We start from the raw sequence: 15042 nt of genomic DNA, 5'->3' as shown, positions 1-15042 counted from the left end.
TGTGGTAATATTAAGAAAACTGAAAAACAATGGTAGAACAAAGGAAAGAAGGTTGTGAAAATCAGATAAAATTTAAATAAAAGGCAGACCGTTTTGGTCATTTTATTTAATATGTTCAAAGTAAACATGCAATACTAAAGAGTTGTACACAACATCACACTCAACTTTATAAACATCAGTGTGGATTATACATTGCAAAGTAGAAAAGATATCTGATCGTTCTGAGCTTTCATCAGTTGCATGTTGAACAGTAAGGACAAAAGGACAATATACTTTTAAAAGTTGCTTTCTGCTTGGCAACTTTGCATTTGAGGATCACTGTTCACTATACTTAATATTAGTTGGGACAAAAAAGATTTTTTGTATGTCCCACTTTAATAGGTCTTACTCTGAGTACACTGGAATTTCATTTCCACTTTAAAAAGTGATAATATCATGAGGTTGTGACAATTCTTCTGTTAAATAACCAGAGAGAGGGAAAGCTGAAGTCAAAGAAACTGACATAATATGCTAACTCTGGACTTCTGACTTTTAAAGACTCAGAACTCACTTTTAGGGACAAGAGGAAAAAAAAAAACTAGTTTCTTAAAATACAGCCTTTCCATACCTGTCTTCACTCACCTTCCTAAATAAAAGATTAGCCGGAATAAATGAAATCCTTCAAGCCACTATATTCTGAAATGTACACATTTCACTGTATTCAAGGTACAAAAATAACTGAGTGTAGGAAGGGGTCCTCTAGCCAAGTAATCCTTTGGAAATTTAAAAGTAAATAATCTGACTAATTTTTCTCTTTGAATATACTGCTAATGAAACTGATGTATCTAAACTTTTTTCCTGCAACATGTGCAACTTTTATAAGCTTTAAGTTAATAAAATGTATTATCTCCTAGATACATAAAGTTTGTTCTTATAATATCAACATCTGCTATAACCCAGGATATACCAAAACTCAATGTTAACATTTAAAATCCCTTTCAAAGTTTCTTGCCTCTTTAGGTACTTCATACATTATTGTGAACATACCAATAAGAAGTCTCTACAAATATAAAATTAAAAGGAAAAATATCCTTCAGACAAAAGATCTAAGATCACAATTTTTTAATAATGACAAACAAATGTCCATTTCTAAATGTGAATGTTTACTTTGTATTTGCTTGCACTTTGTCCTTCTGCAGTGCTTTTAAAAAGCACTTACAACTTACCCTACAATGTCCTCTGTGAGTGAGGGCAGGGTAACTGTCTTCCCTCTTCCCACTGAAAGGATAAGAACAGGGAGAATCCTGGAGGTTAAGTGTAATGCTCAAGGTCATGTGCCAATCAGTAGCGTGGTTCAGTCTAGAACTCCATGGACTTTCATTCTAAGTTTATGTCGATAGATAACATAATTTTCCTCTCCTTTTGATCACTGACAAAGTAAACTGTTATCCATTTCCCTAATGTTAAAAGACAAGGGTAGAAATCACAGGCCCTAAAAGTTGTTTCTACTCCTCTTTCCTCTTCTTTCCGGACAACTCTTCATCTGAAACTTTGCTTTTTTAAAAGTTGAAGACATCATATACATCTGTAAAATACCAGTAAATACTCAAATGACTTCACCAAAAAGAAAAATGTTAAATGAAGGAAAGAGATATGAGCTACAGAAATAATGTCATGTTGAAATGCGTTCAGCAAAAAGTTAGACGTTCCATCTTGCAGTCCAGACACTTGTGTAGTTTCTAAGTGCCTATAAATTAATTCTTTAAAGTTTCATTTTAGATTAGCTGCTTTAAAAGTGTATGAACAAAAAAGGGTGAGGTTTTTAATTAATTGTTTTAGCCAGTGAAAATGCAATATATTCAACTAAATTGGATAACTGGTGATTTTGTTAGACAAAACATTACATATACAAAATTACCCACGTTGTACTAGATAGTTCACATATTTGAAAAGTTTTAACTGTTATAGAATACTGTAACACTTCTGAGTAGATTAGTATTCAGATTTTGTTACTGAGGATATCTCTTTCACGAAGATATTTCTTGCATTTTATAATTTCAGAGGGCACAGTAATTAAACTGGTTTCATTGACAAGTAAAGCAGAGTGATTTTATAAATGAAGCAGGTGGTACAGGCCCCATCAATTTTGTTTATTTAAAAAATATATATTACCCAATTGTGTAATGCCTATTAAGTGTGTGGTGAAGTTTAAAGTGTTTTATTTACTAATTACACATACCTTCTTTATGATTCCTATTACACTATTTCCTACAGCTATTTGAAAAGCTAATCATTTAAGACTGCTCAAGAGAAAGAATTTCACTCTTGAATGGAAAGAGAAATAAAGCTTAGGTCCTGAAGGAAATGATACCATTTTATTTCCACAGTATTGGTTTGATAAATTCTCTTTATTATTATTAATTCTGAAGCCAATAACAACATCACATCATCATTTGGGACATTCAAAATCTAATTTGTATAATCTGTATTAATTATAATAACATCCAACTTAGTGACAGGAAGTTTGAGAGTCAGAAAGACTTTCAATTAAGAAAAGGCATGTCAGATATTAAAAGAGATATTTGGTATGTACTTATCAGAATATTTTAAGTTTAATCTTCAAAATGAAAAATATTTTCCTAATAAAACATGTTATAATTCCCTCTCTACAAAAGTAATAATTGAGAACATAAAAATTCGACTCAACAACACAAGTAGTAGTATGCTCCATAATATCACTTACAGTGTTGTTCAACTACCCATAAATGAATTGAGAATAACAGTGTTTAAGTCATTCCACAGCATTCATTAAGCCTCTTTATGTGCCAGGCACTCTGCTAGGCACCTGAGATTAAATCATGAATGAAACACTATTCTTACCCTCAAAGAGCTTTCTGTTTAGGAGAGGAGAAAATCACATATAACAGCAAATATGTGATAGGTATTATTATAATAGAGGTATATATATTTGGTTAAGTAAGTTTAAATGAAAGTGATCAACTCAACTCATCTAATAACTAAATTTCATAAAAACTTATATAAACTTTGTTTAAAAGTATAAATCCCGTACAACATCAGGCATATGGATAACTCTTATTTCACTGACAGCAATAATTCTTTATCTTTACAAAAAGTATACTTCTAAAAATTATAGTTACCTATTGTTTCAAGACATACCAGGAACATAACAGAATTAAACTTGAAAAGATGTACCAAACACTAGCCAAACTCATTTTGACCTCACAGTAACCCTATGGAGTAAATTTTTCTATTATCTCCACTTTATAGATGGGGAATCAGAGGTTAACTTGGCCGAGATCACAAAGATAGCCTGAGGAAATGCTGGTTCTTGAACCTACAGAGTCTGGTTGCAGAGGTCCCCTTCTCACCCACTACACCAGACATCATCTCAGTGGATGATGATGACGGTGGGACAGCTAACAACAAGTGCTCTGTGACTTGTGCCCTCTCACTTATCCTTAAGACAACCCTTAGAGGAAAAGTCATCCCTCCCATTTATAGGAGAAAACCCACACGGGCCAGGTTTGAAACTTGCCTAAGGTCAGTAAGCCATCCAGGGATGGTGGCTAGATTCGAACTCACGCAGCATGGCTCCCCTGTGCTATGAGGCCTCTCAAAGATTCAGTTTTACACTCATGGAAAAGGCCACATGATGAAATTTATTAAACAATTCAAAAAGGCTTTGTATAAGTCTTCCTGAAACACTCTGCAAGGTTTTGGGGCTTATGACAAGCATTTCTTTATGAGAGCATTTACATTTGAGTCAACTTTACTACTTGGATTGATCATAAACACATTTCTCCTTTTTAAAAAGAAATCTTTCTGGAGAAACTTGGCAGATTTCAGTACAGGAACAGTCTATTCTTTACAATTAAATTTAGCAACAACTTATTCTGGTTAGTCTGAAAGAGAAGGAGAGAATGAACTACTAAGAGGACTTTCCTGTACTTTAATATTTCAAAACATGTTTGGTTCGGCCTAATTTGAATCTTGTGGACAACTAGACCAGAACTTGATTCAAAAAGAGTAATACCATTTTAAATAGGCTGAATTCTCCAAAGTAACCTCAGAAGGTGATTCAGAGTAACTATTTCTCATAATTTTTACTTTTATCTCAAATTAAATATTAAAGATGCATAGGGCAAGATTCTCGTAAAGCATACACGGCCAAGTATGTGTACTTTTGAACGGCCAACAACCAAGAAACCAAATTAAAATTTTGTTCAAGAGCAATCAAGTACACAAAGAGGGATATCAAAAGAAAAAAAAAATCCCTATTTGTCCTTAGCACATCTCACTGTGTCCAGTGACAGAGAAATAAAAAATTCTGTGTTTTAATTTCGTGCTAGAATAGAGGTGAGCTAAAGATGAAGTGTCAAGCTGGATTTCCATCTTACCTTGTTTTCCTCCAACAGGTTCATTAATACTGAATTCACATTTTTTTTTCAAAAGGGAACCTATAAAACTATTTGCCATGCCACTAGGCAACCTGTCTTCTCTTGCTCTATCTCCACACATTCAAATCAGAAATACCTTTTGCTTTGCTTTTATTGAATAAAAGTTTAACTTTGATTTGGAGGAGGACGTACCCTTTAGCCGTTTTACACTTTTTGCAGGTCATACAGTTTATCAGATCACATCGCTGACTATGACCACTCACTAAGAAAGCATGCCATTACCGCTCATTTTATAAGCGTTATAATGCCCCGATGGTGGAAGTCTGGCAATACCTAGAAATACAGCAAGGCTGGTGAATAAGGAGTCGAGGGGCGGGGGGAAGAGGGAGCGAGGGAGGGAGGCAGTCGCCACCTTAAATCCACGCCGGACCAGGAACCTCCAGCCCACAACGCGATCCCTGCCCTCCCCAAAGTGGACCGGCTACAACATTTTTCTAGATTCCCCACCCCCGCCAACCCAACGCGGTACTCACCCTCCTGCGAAGTCGGCACCGGGTCCAGCTCCGAGACGGGTCGGGGTGGCAGCGAGGGAGGGGACGTCTGGGCTGTGGGCGGGGGGTGTCGGTGCGTCACTCGAGTGCAGGACGGGGAGTTCGAGGGGTGGAAGCGGAGAGGCGCAGGGAAATCAAGTCACGGCCAAAAAGGGGCGAGGAGAAACGGGGGGAGGGGGGAGAGCCCCTTCCCTAAAATAAACCCACCGGCCCCTGCGACCCCCTGCCCCAGGGAGGGAAAATAAAATCAGGGGAAAGAAAAGACTGAGAGATCTCTAAAACGACGAGGAGCAAGGAACAGACTTTAATTTTAAGGGGGGAGACTGAGCGAGGGCTGGAGGGGAGACAGAAGTGGCTCTAGGTCTATCCCATGCCTTTGCAGTCCCCAAGCAGAGGAGGAGGCTGGCTGAGGGGAAGTTGCAGCGGCTCCTGAGGAGGAGGCGGAGGAGGCGGAGGAGGAGGTTACACCGTAACAAGTACAGACAGACAGCCATGGATCAGAGGGGCGCTGCGAGCAGGGGCGGCCGCGGCGGGGCGAGCGGCGGCGGCGGCAGCGGCAGCACCGCCTGCTCGGCTCGCTCAAGACATTTAATTGGATTGATGGGTTGTGCAGTGACTCACAGACTTTACAGAGTCGTACAGCAGTCCCCGCCCAGCCGGACAGGGGAGATGCGGCGGGGACGGGAGGGCCAGTGGAAGAGCCGGGAGGGGAGGATGCAACCGAGAGGGCGAGGCGTTGGGGGGGCGGGGAGCGGAGCGGAGCCACCCAGTGGCGAAGCCCGCCGCTCCGACGGGCGTGGGCGTCGGCCAATGATGGCACGGCTCGATAGGCGGCTGGCTTCGCCCCTGGCCCAATGAGTCTTCTGAGGACACTGCCGCGAACAGGGCGGGGGAAGTGGAGTGGGGGGTGGGGAGAGGTGGGTGGACGTTGAAGCGGGGGGTGGAGGGAAAGATGAGGCGCCGGAGACCGGCGGAGTCACTCGGCTCTCCTCGCTCCAGAAGCGCGCCTTCTGCCAATCCGAGGGCCGTGTGGGGGTGACGGACGCAAGCGTGTGACCAATGAGGTGGAGAAGGTGCCGCGGCGAGCCAGAGGGGAAGGAGTGGGCGGGCCAACGCCCTCCCCTCCCTCCGGCGCCCGGGTCCTCCCCCCGGCCCGGTTCAGGTCAGTCACGCAAATAACAGTGTGAAGGCTGGGGCCGCGCGCGGGGGGGCGGCGGAGAGGCCGCGCTGCTGGCGGCTTGACAGCGATAGGGACTGGCTGTGCTGCCGACTGCGCGCCGGCAGGAGGAGGAGGAGGAGGAGGAGGAGGCGGCGGAGGCTGGCTCCTTACTCAGCCTGCAGGCTGCTGCCGCTGCTGCTCAGCCTCTGCCTGGCGCTGCCCCGGAGCTCCTGCGGCCAAACCCCGCTCCCGAGTGGCAGACGGATTTGGAGTGAACCGAGTCCAAAGTTTGCCTCACGTCGGTGCAGTGCGCACTCTTGGAGACAGCTCCGTGTGACGGCCTGCAGGGCTGTGCTTTGGGAGCTCCGGGAGCTGGGCGCTGGAGACCGGAGGCTTGGCCATGGCATTTGCCTCCTTGCTTGCCTGTTTGCTGGAGAAGTCGGGGTAGGGTGTGAACAGTTTGAAACAGCTCCTGAATACATACCATTTCGTTATTGAGTTTGTGGAAAAGGCACTTCTTAACCTGGCATGAGCGAAGCTATATGGGCTTTGTGCGTGTGTATATTAGCTTCCTCCAGCCCTCTCTCCCGCACCACTTTCTCCCACTTCTCTACCCACCCTCCTCACCTTGGTACCCTGACAGCATGCTACGGAGCACGCACTACTAGATCTTCTCGTTGCTCATTCCCAGGAGCTATGGCTTTTTGTCAATTTCTTGCCTACTGTCTAGTAATTTTACAGACCTTAACACTTTCCACACACTTGTACTTGAAAGTAACTGCAGTCACTAAGAAACCTGAACAAAGATACCCACAAAAGCAAATACACTGGCAAAAATCTACCTTCTTTCCCATAAGGTGCACGTCTTCACGTTATTTGAAATTTACGACAATTGCTTCATATCAAGAAACCAAGGAAAGACAAATCACATATCACATCCTTACAAAAAATTTTCAAATCCATTTAGAATACCCAATATCCATTTTCCAAATACAAGTCAACTAGAGAGACCTAGGGTTGATTTATGGTCTTGAAGTGAGCAAGATCCTTTTTCTCCCCATAATTATAAGATTAATACAGTGGTGTGGAATTCAGAGGAGAGATAATAAGTGAACAATAAGGCTTCAGGCTTACTCCAGCCATATTGAGGCTTTCCTTGATTATTGTCATTTTAAGGTACGGATCCTTCCCCTAAGCTGTAATTGTGACACTCAACCTGACACCTCTCACCTCTTCTCTTTCTGATTTTAGCCTTACTCCATGATTTCAGCCTGTATCCTGAGTCTACCTAGGAAAATGAACCAGACTGCAAATTTCTAGTGCCCAGATTGTATATGCATTGCCTCTCTGTGTGTTGAAAGTTCTTTGGAGTTCGGCAGTGCAAGGAGGCCAGCATCCTCATCCCAGGACACAGTGATGCAGAAGGTGAGCCATGTTCCCTTAGCCAGGTCACCCTGTGATGATTTAAACACACTATATCCCTTATGTGGAGAAGATCAGCTCTGTTTCTAGTGTGGGCTGTTTTACTACATTTAAGAATGTGCTAATAATACTTTTTAGAAAGCCTGTTTCTTGTTTCTTTCACTGAGAGGTCATTTTATGGCTCAGGTGAATATAATTGGTTGGAGTATTATCTTACACACTGTGGATGGTACTAAAAACATAGAAGAAGATTTTGAGTCTGGACAAACCCTAGTATCTCTCAGAGGATCTCCAAATAGCCAGGGTTAGCATCCTGTGGCAGAAGTTACTCCCTTGTCAGTTGTTATTGGCATGCCTCCAGTCCCCACCATGTGTTATTTTCTAATTCTGTGCTCACCCTATTCCAGTATTTCTTACATGGTTGCCTAAGGCTCACCTAGATTCCTCAGTCTGCTCTCAGATCTATTGAATCATCATCTCTGTAGGCTAGTCCTGGACGTCTGCTTTCTTAGCAAATACCCCCAGTGACCTGAATAAATATTAAAATATCAAATATTTCATTTTAAAACCCCTGTTCATTCCTTCCTTTTGAAAATTTAAGAACCCTTATTTATTTCTTCCTTTCTTCTTTTTTCCTTTTTCACACATATCTATTTCCTTTCTTTCCCATATATTCCTTTCTCCTGTATATTTTCTATCTCTCATTTTTGTGATCACTCCCTCTCTGCATTTCTTGTGCACAGGACGGTGTTATACACTGGCAGGGTGATCCCTAAAAAAAAAACAGGATGAAGTTGGCAAATCGTCTTTCATAAATACCATAGGCATACCTTATAACTACAGCACTTAAAATATAGGGAAGTCAAATAAATGTATAAGCTTAAAAATATCATTGTAATTGATGTTATATATAAATCTACAGTATATGTGAAACTTACTAGTTTATGATTTCGAAGTATACAAAGATAGAATTTTTTATATATGGAGTCACATTTCAAAATGCAAATTTCAATATACAAATGATACATTTATATTGTTAATATCTTTTTTTTCTAAACAGTGGAGTGAGACTAATGATGTACTAAGAACTATTATGGTTACCAAAAAAAGGTACTATATGAGATTTTTGTTATCCCAAAGAGCTTATATACGACCTACATGGACCAGGAAGCAAAAGCACATCCTTTATTGAAGATAGAGGTTTCAACACCGGCTTCATTAGCATTCCCACAGAGAGAGCCCAGACAAACATTAGCTCACAATCCAAATGAAGAAAAAAGCCACCATGAACAAGAGGAGGCAGAGACAGAAAAAGAGAAAAACAGCAGAATTGAACTGTCCTTTTTCTAAATCTGAAAAAGGACAGTTCAAGAATAGGCCCATTTCGTTTATGAACATAAATGCAAAAGATTCTAAAAATAGCTAACCAAATCCAACATTCTTACTCCAGTGAACTGGAAGAAACCTTGAAACTCTTTAGAATATACCTGTCTAGGACTTCCCTGGTGGTGCAGTGGTTAAGAATCTGCTTGCCAATGCAGAGGACACGGGTTCGATCCCTGCTCCAGGAAGATCCCACATGCCGCATAGCAACTAAGCCTGTATGCCACAACTACTGAAGCCCATGCGCCTAGAGCCTGTGCTCTGCAACAAGAGAAGCAACCTCAATGAGAAGCCCACGCACTGTAAAAAAGATTAGCCCCCACTCACAACAACTAGAGAAAGCTCACGCGCAGCAAGAAAGACCCAAAGCAGCAAAAAAAAATAAATAAATAGAATATAGCCGTCTAGCTACCTATCTAACCATTTATCATGAAAACATAATAAATCAAGTAGAGTTTATTCCAGAAATTCGTGTGATTTAACATCAGAAAACCTATCCAAATAATTCACCTCAAAAAGACTAAGAGAGAAAAAGCATTCGAGAATGTGCATCACTTATTAATAATAAAAACTTTCAGGAAAATTAGGAATAGGAATTAATTTACTTAACTTTATGAAGGACCAAAAATGTACAGCAAAATATTATTAATGGATTAACTTTAAATGCATTCCATTTAAGTGTGGGATCAAGACAAAGTTGCCACTGCTGTTTAACATGATATTTAAAGTTCTGGCTGACAAAATAAGATTTGTAATAAAACGAAGAAGAAATTAAATAGAAGAATCAAAGGAAAGGGATAAAATTGGAACCATGTAACATACCTAATAGAAACAATAAGCTCTCAGAAATAATAAGAGAATGCAGCAAGGTGACAGAGATGCTTTTCTCCCCTTCTTCCACAGAGATGCTTTTCTCCCCTCTTTCCCCTTTTCACTTTTTCATGGGGCACATGGCCAACCAGAATAAAGACATTTGCTAGCCTCCCTTGTAGCTAAGTGTTGCCATGTTCCAGGCAAGTTCCAGGTTAAAAGCAGGACTGGTGCACACATTCCTAAAGGGAGAAAGTGTGCCTCATCCTCTCTCCTGTCATCTGAAATGAAGATACAATAGCTGGAGCTTCAGCAGTCATCTTAGACCATGAGCTGAATTTGGATGTGGAAGCCACACACAGCAGAACAAGAAAGAAGACACCTGCTCTACTAACACCAGCCCTAAAGTATCTACTTCCAAACTTCTGGAACTTCTTGAATAAACCTCTATCTCATTCATGCCACTCTTATTTTAGTTTGTGTGCGTGTGTATTGTTACAGATAGCCAAACCTAATCCTAACTGATACAGCAAGATTCCTAAATTCAAAATCAATTCATGAAAACCAGAAGTATACTTACATACTAGTACTAACAAACTAGAAAATAAGATACTACTTACAATAGCAACAAAACTCTATTAAAGTCTTCGGGAATTAACCTAAGAAAAAATGCATAAAACTTTTATGGAAAAAAATGTTAATGCTGTTAAAAGACTTCAAAGAAGACCTAAGAGGGGTATATATAATGTTTGTGGATAGGATGAAGTAACATTATTAAGATATCAATGCTCTCTAAATATATTCATAAACTGAATACAAACCATTCAAACTTGTAACAGGGTCTGAAGAATTTAAACATTCCCAAATACATATGGAAGATTAAATTCCATTACAACCTGGTCATTTTTGAAAATGAAAATCATAGAGGGGAAATTTACCCTTCCAGATAATGACATGTCATAAGTCGTAGTAGCAGACGTGTAGAACAGTGGAACAGAATAGAGGACTCAGAAACAACCCATTCACCTGTGAGAACTTGGTATGTGATAATGGTAACATCACAAATCTATGAGGAAATCATGTAGAGATAGTCGACCATTGCTGCAATAATACTACCATGTAACGAACAACCCTGGAATACCAGTGGCTTATAGCAGCCATTGTTTTTTCTCTCTCACAGGTCTGTATGTGAACTGAGATTCTGCCAATCTCATCTGGTCTGGTCAAGACTTGGTTGGACTTAGCTGAATTCAGCTGGGCTTTGCTCCAGGTCACAGGTTAAGCTCAGGTCTTTATCACATGCCTCATTCTGGCAATGACAGGAGCTCAAGAGGTGAAGTCAAACCACCCAAACACGTTTAACACTTCTGCTCCCATGACATCTCCTGATATTCCATTGGCCAAATAAGTCACATGGCCAAGTCCAACAAGTTGGTGGAAGGTGCTGCAAAACTGCATGGCAAAGAGCATGGGGGTATAATTCTATAGCAGGGAGGACATGAAGAATTGAGAATAACAATGCAACCTAACACAGAAGTTTTGTTTCATAGATAATGTTGGAAAAATTTGTTCACCATGGAGAAAAATAAAGTTGCATCCATATCTCATACCATTTGGAATGAATAAAAAAACCTAAAAGTGAAAGGGAAAACTGTAAAGCTAGTAGAAATTAGAAACAGAAGAGTAGCTTTGGAATCTTAGGATAGGAAAAGATTTCTTCAATAAGATGCTGAAAGTGTAAACTATAAAACCAAAAGCACAGTGAAATTGACTATATCAAAATTAAAGTTTTCTGGTCAACAAAGAACATCATAGGCAAATTAAGAGAAAGTTGACAGATTGAGAAGTGTTTTCCAAACCAAGAAGAGATTAATGTCTAGAATATACTAGGAATTTCTGCAAATCATTGGGAAAAAAAAAAAAAAACAACAGGAAACACAATAGAAAAATAGCCAAAGGATATGAACAGGCAAATTTACAGAAGGGAAGCTTGAGAGACTAACAAGCAGATGAAGAGATATATCGTACAACACTTGGAATACAGCAAATATTTTATAATAACTATAAATGGAATATAACCTTTAAAAATTGTGAATCACTGTATTGTACACCTGTCACATATAATATTGTATACCAACTATACTTCAATTAAAAAAAAGTAGATGAAGAGATATACAATCCCACTTATAATCAGATAAATGCATATTAAAACAACAAGACACTTCTTTACATCCATTAAACAGGCAAAAAAGTGAAAGTTGGGTAACACCAAGTGTTGGCTAGGATGGGAGGAAGCGTGAACCCGCATGCATTGCTATTGGGAGTTAAGTCCCTGGTGCAGTCTTTCTGAAGTTATCTGGAAATACGTAATAAAATGTAGCATGTGTTTTCCTGATGGCCCAGCAGTTCCACTCCAGGGAATGTGTACCTCTAAGGAACTCTTGCACAAGTCCGTAAAAGGGCATAATTGAGGATAATCATCACAGCAGCACTTGAAGTAGCAGCGTATTGTTGGCAAACGAAGCATATATCACCTATGCAATATGAACAGAACATAAAATGTAGCAGATATTATGGAGTAACATGCAGGTATTGAAAGTAATGCACTAACTGTCCATCTTGCAACATGGATAAATATTTAAAATGTTTTATAAGTAAAAAAACGGTAAAAAACAATATGGTGTCAGCCCCAGGCCTTGGGATGTCTTTCACTAGAGGGTGCATCAGTGTTTTTCATTTCTGCTCTCAGCCGGGGCACTTGGAGGGAAGGATAAGGAAGGTGCTGTTATGACTCACTTTCGACTCAAACATTTCCTTCTAGTTTTCACATGAAGTTGTGGCAGTGTTCATGCAGGCCCTCCTCCCCATACCCTGGCCTGGACTCCTTCTGCAGGCCCCACAGTTTCTACCACCATGCCATCCCCGATCACCTCTCTGCTCCCCTGTATGTGTTTAAAATCCATTTGTCCGGTTCTGAGTTTCCTTCCCAGGCTGGGTGGGAGGTGAGTGATGGCTCTTGAGGAGTGGGCTGCAGTCAGAGATGCAGAATACAACCTTGCCGCTCTGCTGCTCACACCTGCCTCCTTCCCCATTTCCAAGTTAGGAGCACCCAAGCGTTACTAGAGTTTAAAAGCTTTATTTCAAGACTGAGCTGGAAATGTATTTTCTTATGTATTTTTTCTGTACCTCCTAGAGTGCTGTCAATGCCGAGAACAACCTCAAGTGTGGAACAATAACAGTAACTGTAATATTAGCTGTGTGTCAGTAAGCAGTAGACACAGAGGCCTTTTAAAGATGACTGAGAGGGAGGAGACGGAAAAAGATAATTAGTTGTAGAGATTTGGGTTAGATATCAGAAATAGCTCTCTGAAATCAGGGTTGGCAAACAAGTGAAGGAGTTACCAGAAGGTTTGGGCATCGATAGGTAATTTTTTGAAAAGATTTAGGGGTTTTCTAACCTAAAGACAGGGGAATGGATGCAATGGCTCTTGAAGTTTTGCCCAGCCCTGTCAGGTTATGAATCTCCCCCATGCAGGCATGTTGGAAACACAATTGATTCCCACCAAGGTACACTGAGAATGGCCCCTGCTTAGGTTCTACTGCCTTCAAAGCCTGTCTCTGCCCAAAGCTTTCCTTAATGGCTCATTACTAGAGCATATCTGACACTTAGTAACAGCTATGATTTCACAGCCCTCAAAGTCCAGAAACTTGCCTGAGCCCAGGTAGAGAGCTCCATAGGGCCGCGGTGAGGCCCTGGCAGCCCACGCTCTTCCCTGTGGGCTAAACAACAGCTTCAGGCTTCTCTCCAACTAACTTTCCGTCCCTGATTCCTGAAGAAGCCAGGATGTGATCCTGCAGAGATGACTGTTCTCAGGATCGACTATCTTAATGACTCCCATTTAGGGTCTGTAACACTCATCACTGGCTCCCAATATTGGGGCATTAATGTTAGCTCGCATCTATTACCTAAGCTAACCCTAAAAGGGCTAATGATTTATCCATCTGCAGATTGTGTAAACTCCTAGGAGCTGTGTAATCCAATCATTCTGTATTCGTTCAACCATTACTGACAGAGTTCTAGGGAGTCTTGGGAGATGAATTTGGAAAAATAGATTGAACGCAGATTATAGAACCTTAATGCCTGGTTAGGAGTTTCAATTTGCAGGTTAGGCAATAGGGAGCCCTTTGAAGGTGTTTGAGAGCTGCATGATGAAAAGAGTGTTTTAAATTTAAGTGAGCAAACATATATTGAGGAAAAGGACAGCTTTTAAGTCCCTATTATAGGAAAGCTCTATGGTAAGCACAAGAGGAAGAAGGTCCTTGCCTTCAAGGAATCTATGGTCGCTAGGTGTTCGGTTTTTGTTTTTAATACGGCGGGGGCGGGGGGGGTGTGCAGTATTCTGAGATATTAACCAGTGTGGTTTTCCTACATTTTCTCTACCCCAGCTTGTTCCCTAAGGGTATGAATTGCAGAGCAGAGGTTTAGGAAGAAGAGTCATCTCTTGACTTCCAGGTCTCGAAATGGGCTTTAAGAAGTCACAGCAGAGACAAGAGTTTTAGAGAAAAGGCCTGGATTTTCATGAGCTGCAATGCAACATAAACCATAAATTTGGAATGATAATTTTGGGGGCCCAAAGAAAATGCTGTTAAAGGTTTTCCTACAGTCTCTCTATCAACTTGCTGTGTTTTGTTTTTTTAAAATTATTTAAGTTTATTCCTTTTTTTTCCCAAAAATTTATTATTTATTTATTTATTGGCTGTATTGAATCTTCATTGCTGAATGCGGGCTTTCTCTAGTTGTGGTGAGTGGGGGCTATTCTTTGTTGTGGTGCCTGGGCTTCTCATTGTGGTGGCTTCTCTTGCTGCAGAGCGCGGGCTTTAGGCGCGCAGGCTTCAGTAATTGTGTCACATGGGCTCAGTAGTTGTGGCTTGTGGGTTCTAGAGCTCAGGCTCAGTAGTTGTGATGTGCGGGCTTAGTTGCCCCACGACATGTGGGATCTTCCTGGACCAGGGCTTTAACCTGTGTCCCCTGCATTGGCAGGCGGATTCCTAACCACTGCACCACCAGGAAAGTCCCTAATTTTATTCTAAGTAAACAAAACTTGAAAATATTAGCCTGAATTTTATTGTTTATTTTTATATTGTGAAATATCAGTTTCAAATGCAAATAAAAGAGCTTTTAACCTATAAGCAGAATCACTAAAAAGATCTAATTCATGTTTCGTAGTTTGTAGGTGCTTATGTATTTCATTCTTACCAGAACAGTGGAAAATGCCACACAAAACAAATTCAGTTGTTTTTATTTCACTTCTTTTTGTTT

The 15042-nt window shown here is 40.7% G+C and overlaps 1 protein-coding gene and 1 long non-coding RNA gene across 10 annotated transcripts in view; one reads left to right on the top strand and one right to left on the bottom strand.

The window, feature by feature from the left end:
• The window catches only part of SERTAD2 (SERTA domain containing 2), a 107247-nt gene extending 101716 nt beyond the window's left edge, over window positions 1–5531 (bottom strand). For 4 of the 7 annotated variants that reach the window (XR_009054681.1, XR_009054684.1, XR_009054679.1 and 1 more), the window contains exon 1: window positions 4931–5531. The gene's annotated coding sequence lies outside the window, so the exon portion shown is untranslated. Of the gene's footprint in view, window positions 1–1205; window positions 1258–4930 lie in introns of all 7 variants that reach the window. The other 3 variants (XR_009054683.1, XR_009054682.1, XM_057741611.1) reach the window with 1 other exon arrangement.
• Window positions 5532–5900: 369 nt separating this feature from the next.
• LOC130857145 (uncharacterized) lies at window positions 5901–10178 on the top strand. 3 transcript variants are annotated; one of them, XR_009054765.1, is made up of 3 exons: window positions 5901–6110; window positions 7359–7532; window positions 9816–10178. It is a non-coding gene; the product is annotated as an uncharacterized LOC130857145 (long non-coding RNA). The 3 variants fall into 3 exon arrangements; XR_009054767.1 differs by having other exon boundaries at window positions 8590–10178; XR_009054766.1 differs by lacking the exon at window positions 5901–6110 and adding an exon at window positions 6184–6551.
• The last annotated feature ends 4864 nt before the right edge of the window (window positions 10179–15042 follow it).

Source organism: Hippopotamus amphibius, chromosome 7 (assembly GCF_030028045.1).
Source record: "Hippopotamus amphibius kiboko isolate mHipAmp2 chromosome 7, mHipAmp2.hap2, whole genome shotgun sequence".
Taxonomy (NCBI): Eukaryota; Metazoa; Chordata; class Mammalia; order Artiodactyla; family Hippopotamidae; genus Hippopotamus; species Hippopotamus amphibius.
Note: the sequence above shows the minus strand (reverse complement) of the source record. Positions and strands in the feature narration are given on the sequence as shown.